The sequence below is a fragment of the Neopelma chrysocephalum genome, unplaced genomic scaffold (genome assembly GCF_003984885.1).
Source record: "Neopelma chrysocephalum unplaced genomic scaffold, ASM398488v2 Primary Assembly neopelma1_66, whole genome shotgun sequence".
Lineage (NCBI taxonomy): Eukaryota > Metazoa > Chordata > Aves > Passeriformes > Pipridae > Neopelma > Neopelma chrysocephalum.
Genome location: NW_020897725.1, coordinates 10,232,601 through 10,245,357, shown reverse-complemented (window position 1 = coordinate 10,245,357; position 12,757 = coordinate 10,232,601). Strand labels below are relative to the sequence as shown.

The 12,757-nt window shown below is 43.9% G+C and overlaps 1 long non-coding RNA gene across 1 annotated transcript; it reads right to left on the bottom strand.

The window, feature by feature from the left end:
• Window positions 1–312: 312 nt before the first annotated feature.
• On the bottom strand, window positions 313–12,491 carry LOC113968179. Its single transcript, XR_003534405.1, has 3 exons — window positions 12,284–12,491; window positions 1,443–1,541; window positions 313–420 (listed from the first exon to the last, which is right to left on the bottom strand). It is a non-coding gene; the product is annotated as an uncharacterized LOC113968179 (long non-coding RNA).
• Between the last annotated feature and the right edge of the window lie 266 nt (window positions 12,492–12,757).

Sequence of the window (12,757 nt, the reverse complement as noted above, 5' to 3'; positions counted from 1 at the left end):
TAAATGCCATAATGAATTTGCTTTCATTGTCTGTATTGGGCCAGTTTATAGATAAGGAGGTAGCTGATGTCAGATGATGTAGCCAAGTGCAGGCTGAAAATTGGTTTTCTAACATAGCCTTTACATCTCTGAGGACACAGGCAAGAAAAAATGGCAACACTGGTCCAAAAGTGTTGTTCCTTTCCCTGAAAGTGTCTGCAATCAGAGTTAGTGAATATGATGGAGGGAAGAAGAGAGGGATGCAGAGAGAGTGGGCAAGACACAGGCATGAGAGGGACAGATGGGGACAGGGTTCACCTGAGCTGTTCCTGCAGCTTGTGGTAGAAGATCCCCAAGTGGAACATCAGGACTCTGTTGGGAAAACTCCTTCTTATTTCTCCCAGCCAGAAAGACCTGCAAGTTCCTCTTCAGCCATGCTTGCTGCCCATGCAAGTAGGCAATATATAAATATATCAATCATATTTATACATGAGGACGTTCCAACCAGTCATTCTTAACACAGGGGTAAGGCATTGGGCAAGAAAGAATTATCCTTACCCTCCTTTCTTTCAGACCTAATAAACCACTATGGAGGGATGATTAATACCCCAGCACTTAAACACATTTTGTACGAATTAAAGGGAACCTGCCCAGGTACACAAATATTTTGGCTTTTGTTGCAGAGAGTGTGCAATTCTTAGCATGTTCTCTTCAATTGACAGAGAAAAAAAGAAAAAGACATCAAGAATGGATTCATTGCTCTCTGCTTTATAACTTGACAGATGTAAGTATTTATTTAAAAATAAACACCTGGCAGCTGTCTGGCTGGGCTAGTGGCTGAGCCTGGTATGAGTAGATACAGCTGAATGGCTAATGTTGGAAAAGAAGTTGGATGGAAGGAGCTGAAGCCTGTGATGCTGCAGCAGTTTTTAGTATCAGAAAAATGGAAAAATAGAACAAAAAATATCAAGATCAATAGTTACATAATCTACTCTTTTTCCAGGGGGACCATAATTATTAAGGCATTTTCTCATCAGTGCCACATGCAACTCATTAAAAAGGTGGAATCAATAGCAAGTACAGGCTGTGGACAGCATACATATTGAAATCCAGCTCTATCTCCCTAACCAGATTTTCAGTGAATTACCCCTGTGTGCACTCCCAGAACTTGAGAGTGAGGGCTCCTCATACATAGACATTAATGCCATACATCTGCTGGAGATCTGCAAAGCCTCATCAGTGTGAGGTGCAGAGGAGGAAGCCAAGGAAATGATTCAAAGCTGGGAAAATGACTTAGCCCAAGACTCAGATTCATCTTGCCTAAATATAAAAGTCTATAATGCAGGCAGTGACATGAGAGGTAGCCAGCACAGGCTTCCTTGATCGTTGCTAGAAAGGAATGCTGAGAGGGACATTTATCGGGTCTGGTTTAAAGATTCACTTTGGGATGAGATGAACTTCACCCTGGAAGGGCTCATTTCTCTGAGCTGACTCCAAATGGATGGTGACTAGTGCTGAACAGCCATCTGTTGGGTAGAAGTGCACATCTGGCCAGATATATCCTACGTGAGAGATCAAAAAAATTCAGTTTACTTAATTCATCACAAACAGACTACACAGAGTAACAGGAATCAACAGTAGACTGAAACTAGATACAATGCAAAGAAAATACAAAGTGAAAGATTTTGTACAATGAGTGAGACAAGACACTGTTGAGGAAGAGAAGAGGTGGCTTCTTGATCTATGGGAGCCTCCAATGTCTTTCTGAAACACCAATGCTCCAGTTGCACTCAATATGGATTAAATGCAAAAATCTATTAATCTGAATAAAACTGTGTTGCTCCATAAATCAGACCAGATTACTTGTCCAGAACTTTCAGCTTGTCCCTGTCTTAAATTTGTTTTAAAACCTACGTGCTTTTCTATACTTAGCAGTCTATGTTCTGCTCTGTTCTGCTGGGTAAATAAATAAATAAATAGATAGAAATATAGCAAGTTTTTTGTTTCCTGAAAAAGAGATAATCCTTTTTGAAAATAAATGTATTTTATATAATAATGTCAGTGAGCATGAAGATTTCACCTGCACAGATAGGAACAATTTTGCAAACGAAACAGAACAAGTCATCTGAGCTGCTGTCCCTGGAATCAATGGTTCTTTGATCTTGTACTTAGTTAACTGACAAATGGAGGTTAGAGAGATTGAGTTTGTTCAGCCCCTTTCAGGTGGTATTGGTGTCCATAACCACCTGGTTTCTGAGATAATGAGAAATATTTGCCCTGAGCTCTGCATTACTGACTCAATTTAGATCTTAGAGAATTCAGTAGAACATGTTCTACTGCCTGACATGAGCTGCCGCCAGCCAGCTCCTCCAGCTCCTCTGTGGAGCAGGATTAATGCATTATGGGCTTAACTGGGAGGTGATCCATGCACTATGCTCTGTTCTCATGTCTTTATACATATTGATTCTTCCTTTACACATTTTCCTTGGTGTAAAACAAGAAATAGTTCTGTGGGAACATCAAGCTACATCTCCTTATATAAGGAAGTGTAGGTCTAATGTATTATGGTAGGTTGTTTTCTCATACACGAAAATATATATTTTCCAGGAGTGCATCAAGCCCCTATATAAACTTCAGAGAACTTGTTCTTCCTGGAGGCTTTCTTGCCTCTTTTTGACTCTTGATATGATAGTTACCAAAATCATTTTAATTTACAGCCTGAATACATTGACCTGCACCTGATACTCATTCCTCCTTTAGCTACTATACATTCCCCACTTCCCTGACATTTACTTCCCAATCAATCCACAGCAATTGGATTCCCCCTCAACTTTCATTCATTTTACAAGGCTGAGCAAATCTTGTTTGCCCATTTCATGACTTCATCCTTCTAGCAGCTTAAAGTCATGTTGTACACCACAATTTTTCCCCTCTTACACTGGAAGCAAGTAAAGAGCTCTTATCCCAAGGCAGATTGTTTTATAAACTTCAATGGGTGAGGTTCACCTCACTTACCTTGCTCTAAAGCACAGCCTGACAACTCCCTTAAATTTACTGACTGCTTTTTAGCTGTTAACCTCCCAGCCCAGGTAACATTTCCTACACATATCTTGGAGGTCTTTTTCAATCTTAATGATTTCATGTTTCTGTGCTTTATACCTCCTCTTCCTGAGTGGTGAGTTTATCTTTTATCTTTTTGTCTTGGATGACATGACACCCTGACTCATGGACATGTGCTGTGCAGTGTTTTAAACTACAATGGACATGCACCTTGCTCCAGGGCTGGGGCAGAGACATGTTTCTGCACCCTGGCCGCAGGCAGAGCCTTGCAGATCAGCTGGGCTGCTGCAGCGGTGAAGGTGAGCACCTCAGCACCGGGAATAAACAGTACATCCAGTGACATTGTAGGAGACTGGGAAATGTTCAAAGGTTCCCATTTATTATTAGGAAGCTCTTTTGAATCCACTTTCACTTTCTCTGTCTGTATCTTCATAGAACCATAGTCTGGTGTGGGCTGGAAGGGACCATAATGATCATCTTGTTCCAACCCCCCTGTCATGGGCAGGGACACTTTTCTCAAGAACAGGTTGCTCATCCAACCTGGCCTTGAACAGTTCCAGGGATGGAGCATCCACAGCTTCCCCGGGCAACCTGTTCCAGTGCCTCACCACCCTCACAGGAAAGAATTTCTTCCTAATATACAATCTAAATCTACTCTCTTTCATTTCAAGGCCATTCCCCCCTATTACTACATGTCCTTGTAAAATGTCCCTCTCCTGCTCTCTTGTAGCCCCTTTAGGTACCAGAAGGTCTGGTTTAAGGTCTCCCCAGTGACTTTTCTTCTCCAGGTTGAACGAACCCAATCCTCTCAGCCTATCTTCACAGGAGAGGTGCTCCAACCCTCTGATTATCCTGATGGCCTCCTCTGGGCTACTTCCAAGGGGTCCGTATCCTTTGTATGTTGGGGACCCCAGAGCTGGATAGAAGACTCCAGATGGGACCTCACAAGAGAAGAGTAGGGGGGGCAGAATCACCTCCCTCAGCCTGCTGCCCACACTGCTTTTGATGCAGCCCAGGACAATGTTGGCTTTCTGGGCTTTGAGAGCACGTTGCTGGGACACACTGAGCTTCTCGTCCACCAACAGCCCCAAGCCCTTCTTCTCAGGGCTGCTCTCAACTCAGACGCAGGGTAGTCCATGCTCAGCACACATGGACTCTGCACTACCAGTCTGGTTCCTCCCTTAGCCTCCAGGAAAACAGCCAGTTATCTGAGTAGCACCTTTTATCTGTTTAATCAAAGCCCGGGTAAACACAATATACTACAGTAATCTTTTCCTGAGAATGACTTCTTGTCTCAAACAAACTCTCTTTCTGCTAAACACAAGTTTGCATTTTATCCAATTTTGTATTTATTTCCAGATCTTAAATATTTTTTCTTCTAAATTTACTCTAAGAAGTCACAATGTATTAAGATTAGTTAATGGTTCTCTGGTTTCTAAATCACTTTATTTTTTTTCCATTTCCTAGATGTAGGTTATGCTCTGAATGCAGCACCTGTTTGGTTTATAGTAAGACCATTTTCAAGTCTTTGAGACCTTTCTCCAGCTCTCATCTCTAATAATTAAAACAATTCCTTAGTTTACCCAAGTTTGCTCTTCTGCAATCAGGGAACTATATTTGTAGTTTTGCTTTTTATTTTACCATGCAACTTAAGTGGAAAAAAGTCATGATCCATTACTCCAAAACCACCTTTGATGACAAGATCTTCTGTAAATGCTGATTTGTTAATACCAGATCTAAACCAGCATTACAGCTGACTTAGTGCTGCTTTAGTGAAGCATTCTGCTAGCTTTTACACAGAGAAGTAATGTAACATAAGTATTTTCTAGGCAACGTCTGGGAAATTGGTTTCTAGACCTCTTTTTTTTCCTTTAGTAGCATCTGAGCTACTCTGCCCTACACCAAGCTCCAAGCTGTGGGTTAAAAGCAGATCTTTAGCACTACCCCAGCACAAATGCTCACTGTCCCTCCCTGGAGATATTCTGCCCATGCCATTCATCCTTTCCCAGCCTATCACAGTAGGTGGAAGGGACTGCTAAAAGTCATTTTAACATATGTAGCAGGAAAAGAAAAACACACAAACTTTTCTATCCTATCTAGCTTTTTGTGTTGCTTTTCTACCATTCAACATAAATGCTTCTCCATACTAAATGAAGCCATGTGACTAACATCTGCCAGGTGTGCATCACTGCTTTATTCACAACTTTCCCAGAGGATGACTTCCACATGGAATTAGCATTTTGTTTTGTTACTGTGTTTAACTTAATACAGCATGTACAGCCCTTGGTATGTGTGCAATGTCCTTTGAGGGAAAACATTTGTCTCGAAAACTGCACAGTGGCACAACTTGTGTGTTTCTGTGACATTCAGGAGAGTTGAAACGGTTTGCTGGTGCTGATCAGACAAACACATAAGCCTGACTTTGAAAAGGCTCTTCTGTGTTACTATACTTATTTTATTTGAGCCACAGAAAAATGCATTCTTGTCAAAATGTTTCCTTACCAGGCTCTGCTTACCATTCTTCTGGTGGGCTGGAAACTTAAAACAGAAGCATAATAGACACTTCAACTTAATCAAGAACATTTATTTTCTGAGTCTAAGTCTAATTTCACCTTCTGGTTTATTCTTGACTGTCCTCAGGGACAGCTGAAATTAAATAAAATTAAATGATGCTAATAACTTCCCAATCACTTAATGCACATATTTTCAAGTTTGTGCTCTGGAATAGATGGTACTCAAGAAACAGTGAGATCTGGATGCACAAAGGTAAATCAGGTTCGTTTTACTGTTATGATGTTCCGTAGGTGATGTCTGGACTGCTGAGAAGGGTCATTTGTGTTGGAGAGATCGAATATGCTATGTGTGTATGAAACACCCAGAAAGTACACCGTAGCTGCCTCTTTGCCACATAGTTACTTACCTTTATCCTCAATTTAGGTGCTTATGTCATTAATTTCTTCTCCAGTAAAATATTTTACACCAATTTAATCTTCCTGTATCCTGACAGAGATAAAAATCAGAGAATCATCAAGGTTGGAAAAGACCTCCAAGATCATCAAGTCCAACCTTCAATCAAATACCACTATGCCCACTAAACCATATTGCAACATGTCATGTCCACTCATTTTTTGGACACTTCTAACGATGGCGATTCCACCACTTCCTGTATTATGGTTTTATTTATTTAACATCTCCATGGGTTATGCACTTATTTAGTGTTTATTAGTCCTCTCAGGCTTTTTACTGTCCTTGTAGCAAAACTCACATTCATCTAAGAGTACAAGAGCAAAGAAGTATTTCATAGTTTGGATTACTTTTTACGTGAGTTGTGTGAGCTCCAGATTTGCCAAATATTTCTGCAAATCAGGCTCGTGGTGTTTGCTGTGTGTTTTTATGTGCTGTAATACTGAAAGGTCTCGCAGACTTTCTCAGACGTTTATTGAGAACAGACTGCCCCATATCACAACCTTCACTCGTGGTCAATGCTCCCATATACAGCACTAATGAGCCCTAGCAGGTAAAAACACATCTCTGTGTAACAGTTTGGCCTCAGAAGAAATCCTGCTCTAATGTCAAAGCTGTCTCAGATGTGGTTCTGCACATAGGTGCTGTAAAACAAATGGTGAGAGCACTGACTGTGTGTCAGTACCACTGACCTCTGGCAGCTCCTCTCACCATTTGAACTCCAAGAGCCAGCAGGAAAGGATGTTGTGTGCTTTTTTGTATCTTTTCTCTTTGCTCTTAACGCACTTCATTGCCAGAGCCTAGCCCTGTGAAGTGTGGAGGCAGAAGACCTGATCTAAAACCTTGTTTTAAATCTGCACTGTTACCAGTTGCTTGTAGTAGACTTTGGATCAGGGAAGACTAAGACAGTTCTGCAACATCTGTCAGAATGTTTGATAGCACTGTGTGCTACTGTAGCAACTTATGGAAGATAAGGCCGGTTTTACGAAAGTACATATTTGAATACAGAACACCTTTTACGTCTTCAGTGTAGGTAAGATATACATCTATCATCTGTCTCTTTTGCCAGTCAGAACAAATAAATTGTGTACAGCCCATCTGTGGTCAATATTCTTAGTTTCATATTTATAAAGTTTGAAAGTATTTAATCTCTTTCACATCTAGTCCTACCAATCAATAGGTGTGTATCTGTGTAATACATAATAAACGTGAATGATTAGCTACATAAAAATAAAGAGACTACCACTAAATCACTTTTAAAGGGATCCACCTGTGTGGAGCTTGGGCCTGGCCTGGGGATTGGCAAGGTCAGTAATCACTTCTGTTATGTCCATTGAGACAGGAACTATCCAACTACCAATCTGGCCTCTGTGAAGAATGGTACCATTCCACAGAACAGGTGGGAGAAGCTGGAGATGGGGCACTCATTGGCCACACTCCTGGATCCTCTCCTCTTTCCTCCCAGTGGGAGCACAGTGCAGTGGTAGCACTTAGCACATCTTTTAGAGCAAGCCAATCATTTTTAAATGACAATTTATTTACACAGGCGAGAAGAAATAGCTTCTTGGCAACAGCATACATACCAAATGCTAATTTTCTATTTTGACTTCTTCTAGACACAATGGCAATTGGCTTGTTTGAAAGATGACAGATTATGAACTGAAGGGAGAGCAAATGAAGGGAGGAGCAAACACAAGCCTAAATCTGCTGTGCCTAACTTTACAACTTGCTGAAATACTTGAAATTGGGTTTGGACCCAAAGAGTTTTTGCAATAACCAAACCAACTTATTTTTAGCTCCAAATATGAAGAAACTATAAAATAGAAATGAAAAGCTGGACAATCCAAGAAAACAAGGAAGAGTGTGGAAACCAGTCGAGAAGGCCGAAACTCAGGCTGATTTTCAGCATCTGCAGAGTAGATGCCTCCTCCCTTTCTTGTTGCAAGGAGTTAGGAAGGGACAAGAAATGAAATCCATAAAAGGTGAATCATTGTTATTCACCAGCAATTAGCTTTGCCTATTAAAACTGCCAGGAATTACTAATATGACATTCCAAGCACCACACTGTCTAGGGAGTTAACTGGAGGTTGGCATAAAAATACTCCAGCCAAGCTTCAAAAAATAATCAAAAGCCAACATGTCTCATGCCTCCTTCTCCAGCACCACCTGGGTCCATCCCTTTTTCAGCTTTAGGTTAAAAAAATCACATATACTCTCTCTCTACCTTGGGATGAGGCTTCTTGAGATGGGAGAGCCATAGTTCTGCCCCCATCGAGTTTAACAGTGTGTGTAAGAGGTAGAAAGCAATTGCTACATTTCTGCTCTTTTCTGATCAGTGATGGTGATAATGATTTCCTTGTTATGGCTTGTAGGCTCCAGTACACTGCTGTGTCGATGCATAGGAGGGCTCAAATCTGAGTCTTAAATAAAAAAGGTTTTGGTTCCAGCACAGCATGTTAGTAAAATATCTACTGACAAGTCAGAAAAAATTGTTCCACATGGCCTGTAAAACATATGTTAAAACTTATGCATCATAGAGCAGCTTTAAATTATTCATTTTTAATTCCTTCAGCCTTGAAGGGCCTTTAAACACTGACTACTGAGAAACAATCCTGCCACTGAGGGAACAGCTATAAAATAAAAAGCTGGCTACTTAAAAATATAGAGAAAATTGCTTTACCTAGGCACAGTTTCTGAATTTTAAAATATGAATAAAGGGCTGGATCCCCACTTGGTGAAAGCTGATACAGCTCCTTTGAAGTCTGCATAGCTATCCCTCATCAGCAGTTGAAAGCCCTGGCCCAGAGTTTAGAGTAGATATAGTTTCTCTACATAAGAAGACAAGCAAGATTTGCATGGTTGGTTCAAACTATTCCATATTCACTGAGCTGTTGAGGAAATACTGTCTGTGAAACAAACCCTGGATTCTTTCCCAAAATCATCTAAATGACACTTGTTAGGGAAATGCTGCAGCATAAGGGGAAGTGGATCCAACACACTGGGTTGGACCTGCTGTAATTACGATGGCATTATCGGAGTGCACTTGTTACCTGCACACTCACTGGGGTGCATCAGGGAAGCTGAGAGCATCTGAAGGAATTAACTAAGTGTAACACTGATACAATAAAGAGAAATGGGTTCCACACTTGCTGTTTCAGGAGGATTCAATCTTGTTCTCTGCTCTTGGTTCAGCCAGGTGCTACCAGAGACCTGAGGAACTTCTCCATGTTCTGTACTTCTCCATGCTACACCCATATCACTGTGGCATACCTCCCTGAGGCATTTCTGGCACACTTCTCTTCTGCCTTGCCCTACAGAAAGGAGCCTCTCTGACCAAACCCAGCCACTGCAGAGCTCACTTCTGTATCTCCTCCTTGCACTTGTAACTTGCTGGAGGAACATGCCATATCCTATCCCTTGTGTGCTCCAGAGAAACGGTGCAGAGATAGGACTGAAAATGCAGGTGGGAAAAAAAAATAGTATTGTCTCTTGCTGCTTTTCTTCAGTCATGGAATCATAGAATGGCTGCAAGGGGCCGTAAGGATTCACTAGGCTGCTCAGGGCCTCATCCAGCCTGGGCTTGGACACTTACAGACATGGGACATCCACAGCTTCTCTGGACAACCTCTTCCAGTGTCATCTTGATTAACTATCATTAATTAGGACATTCTTGACTGCAGGGTTAAGCTTTCCACAACCTATCAAAACTTTGTATGCTGTATGATGATAAATCACCTGTTTACTCCATTCATTCTTTTTCTCTGTTGAACTCATGGATGGACCAAGTGTGGTACAGCAGGCAGTGAAATGCAGAGTGCTTAGGCTCTTCCTTCCCTAAGCAATGTCGCTTTCATAGAATATGCTTTGGAGTCCTCATCAACCTTTCACTCCCTCAATCCCCTCAAAAATTCTTGGGAGAAATCTCCAAACCTGATGCACAACCCTATTACCGGTGAGCTGTTCCCCAGAGATTTTTTTTCATAAAATAGACCCACTCACTCACTGTTATTGTTAAGGAAACAAAGGACCACATTCAACTAATTTGCCTGAAGGTATGAGAGTATCAAGCCAAGAAGGTAACAGAAACTTTCGCAGATGATCAAATTGGAGCTCCTCGAGGGCCTTATCCCACCTCCTGCAAAGTGTCAAGCAGCTCCTGGGAAGAAGCAGTGAAGAGCTATTTAATAGGCTGTTTCCACCACATGGTAATTCCTTGTGTTGATACATTCCTTGCAAAAGAAGACTAATGTTTTGGGGTTTTTTCCAATGCTCATTGCTTTATATTAAATCTGTTCCAAGCCCTGTTTATGAAGGATATAATATTATGCTGCTCTTCAGTATCTAAAGTCCAGATTTAGTGATGGGGTGTGTCCCTGAAAGGGTTTGTATGGGCTTATGCTCCCTAAGCAGAAAGCTCAGGCTGTCACAGGTACTCTCACCCGAATGCAAATGTCTGCACAGCGCAGCACATGATGTGACACTGGTCTGAATTCACACTTTAGCTTTTACTAATATAACTCTATGGAAACAAGCTCAGTGATGATTGATGACTTACAGCTCCTACATAGCACGTTACAGTTTCCAGTGGAAGTATGTTGTGCTGAATGTAATAAACCAACAGTCTTGGTAACTAGATTAATAACCTGTAAACTTATCTGCTTCACAAAGGGAGTTATGCACTGGCTGTCCAGCACTAAGGAACATGTTTTTAAGAGCTCAGGAATACATTCTCCTCTCTGTATGTGCGCTCTGTATGTTCACTGTAACACTGTAACAGTGCCTGTAACGCTGCCTACAGAAGGGCGGAGGAGAGAAGATCAGAGATCATTTGTTTCTTTGGAGGTGCTATAACCCCCCTGCTTCTAGTCTTGGCTCCAGTCTTTACACGTTGCCACTGAAAAAGCCAGCATTATGTTGTTAAATAGTTTTAGCAGATACTTTATCATTTTAATGTATCTGTCTGGGGGATTCTTTAATGATGCTGTATTCTTTATAATTCTACAGTTTTTTGTAGTCACCTTAAAAAGTGTGTGGTGCTGGACTGAAAGAAGAGGTCTGAGGCACCTCTCCAGAGAAGACAGAGAGAGTTAGGGTTGCTCAGCCTGGAGGACAGAAGCCTCTGGGGAGACCTTATATCACCTTCCAACACCTAAAGGGACTTCAAGAGAGCTGGAGAGAGATTTTTTCCAAGGAAATGTAGTGATAGGACAAGGGGGAATGGCTTTAAACTGAAAGAGGGTAGGTGTAGATTAGATATTCAGAAGACTTTCTTTCCTGTGAGGGTGATGATGGAACAGGTTGCCCAGAGAAGTTGTGGATGCCTCATTCCTGGAAGTGTTCAAGTCCAGGCTGGATCGGTCTCTGAGCAAACTGATCTAGTGGAAAACGGCAGCGGGTTTGAAACTTAAAGATTTTTAAGAGGCCTTCCAACCCAGACCCTTCTATGATTCTGGACTATGTGCTATATTTTATTAATGACACAATGCACATTTTCTCCTGCGAGAAGTGCAGAATTTCTTTTCACTTTCCCTGCTGCGATCACCTTTGAGATCCACGCAGCCCAATTTCACACGTGGCAGTTTGAAGGGCTGGGGGTGGGGGAACACAGACATTCCTGGGTGGTGATCCTCTAGGGAGGACCCGCCGGGAGCAAAATTTCATCCCCGCGCCTCGCAGAGGTGAGTCCGGGTTCGCACTGAACCTCTCCGCCGCGAAACCCCGCTCGGAGGCCTGAGGACGGGGGGAGGGACGGTAGGGGTGGTGACGGGGTGGGGGGAGGTAATTGGGGAGGGGGTCATGGGAGGATGACATGGGGGGTGGTGGTGAGTGGGGTGAGATGGGCTGAGGAGAGACGATGAAAGTAGATGATGGAGGTGGATGATGGAGGGGAGTGACGGAGGGAGGTGATGGAGGGGGGTGATGGAGGGAGGTGATGGAGGGGGGTGATGGAGAGGTTGATCGGGGGGTCCGCCTCTCTCCGCCCGGCCCCGAGGAGGAGCCGGCGGGGCCCCGCGCCGTCCACGTGGCCGAGGGCGCGCTATATGAGCAGGCAGGAAGCGAAGGGGAGGGACGGGGTTCCCGGAGCGGCTCGGCGAGCAGCGCCGGCAGACAGACAAGACAGCGCGGCGGCAGCAGCAGCGACAGCAGCGACCGCTCTCCCGTCCCCTCCCCGGCCATGGGGCTCGGCCGCCCGCCCGCCCCCCGCGCCCCGCCGTGAGTACCGCGGGACCCCCTCCCTCCCTCCCCGCCGCCCTCCTCCCTCGCCTTCCTCCCCTCTTACCTGCAAACCCTCCGCTCCCCACTGCTGCAGAAGGCGCGGTGGGAGCCTCCCAGACTCCCTGCTCCTCGTTCGGCTGTTGTCGGGTTTTTTTTAATTATGTCTATTATTTAGAAGCGGGGGTCGCCCCGGCGCTGGCGGAGCTCGCAGCATCGTCCAGTGGGTGCCCTGGCGCTCCAGAGCGGGGAGGCTTCACCCCATCCAGCCGGGATTTCCCCGCTGGAGGGAGGCAGAGGGGAGGCGGCGGGTGCCAGTGCGGGCTCTGGAGCAAGGGGCACCTTCGGGCCATGCTCGGAAGGCAACAGCGGCGAGGGATACCCCCTCTCCCTCCCCCCCACCCAAGGCTGCCCTGTGGGGGACCAGTCCTGCCCCACGTCGCCACCGGGTGGGAGCAGCGGAAGGGACCATCCCGGCAGAGTCCTGCACCCTGATTTCTTTTCTATTTTCTTTCATTTTGTTTTATTTTTTTTTCCTCCT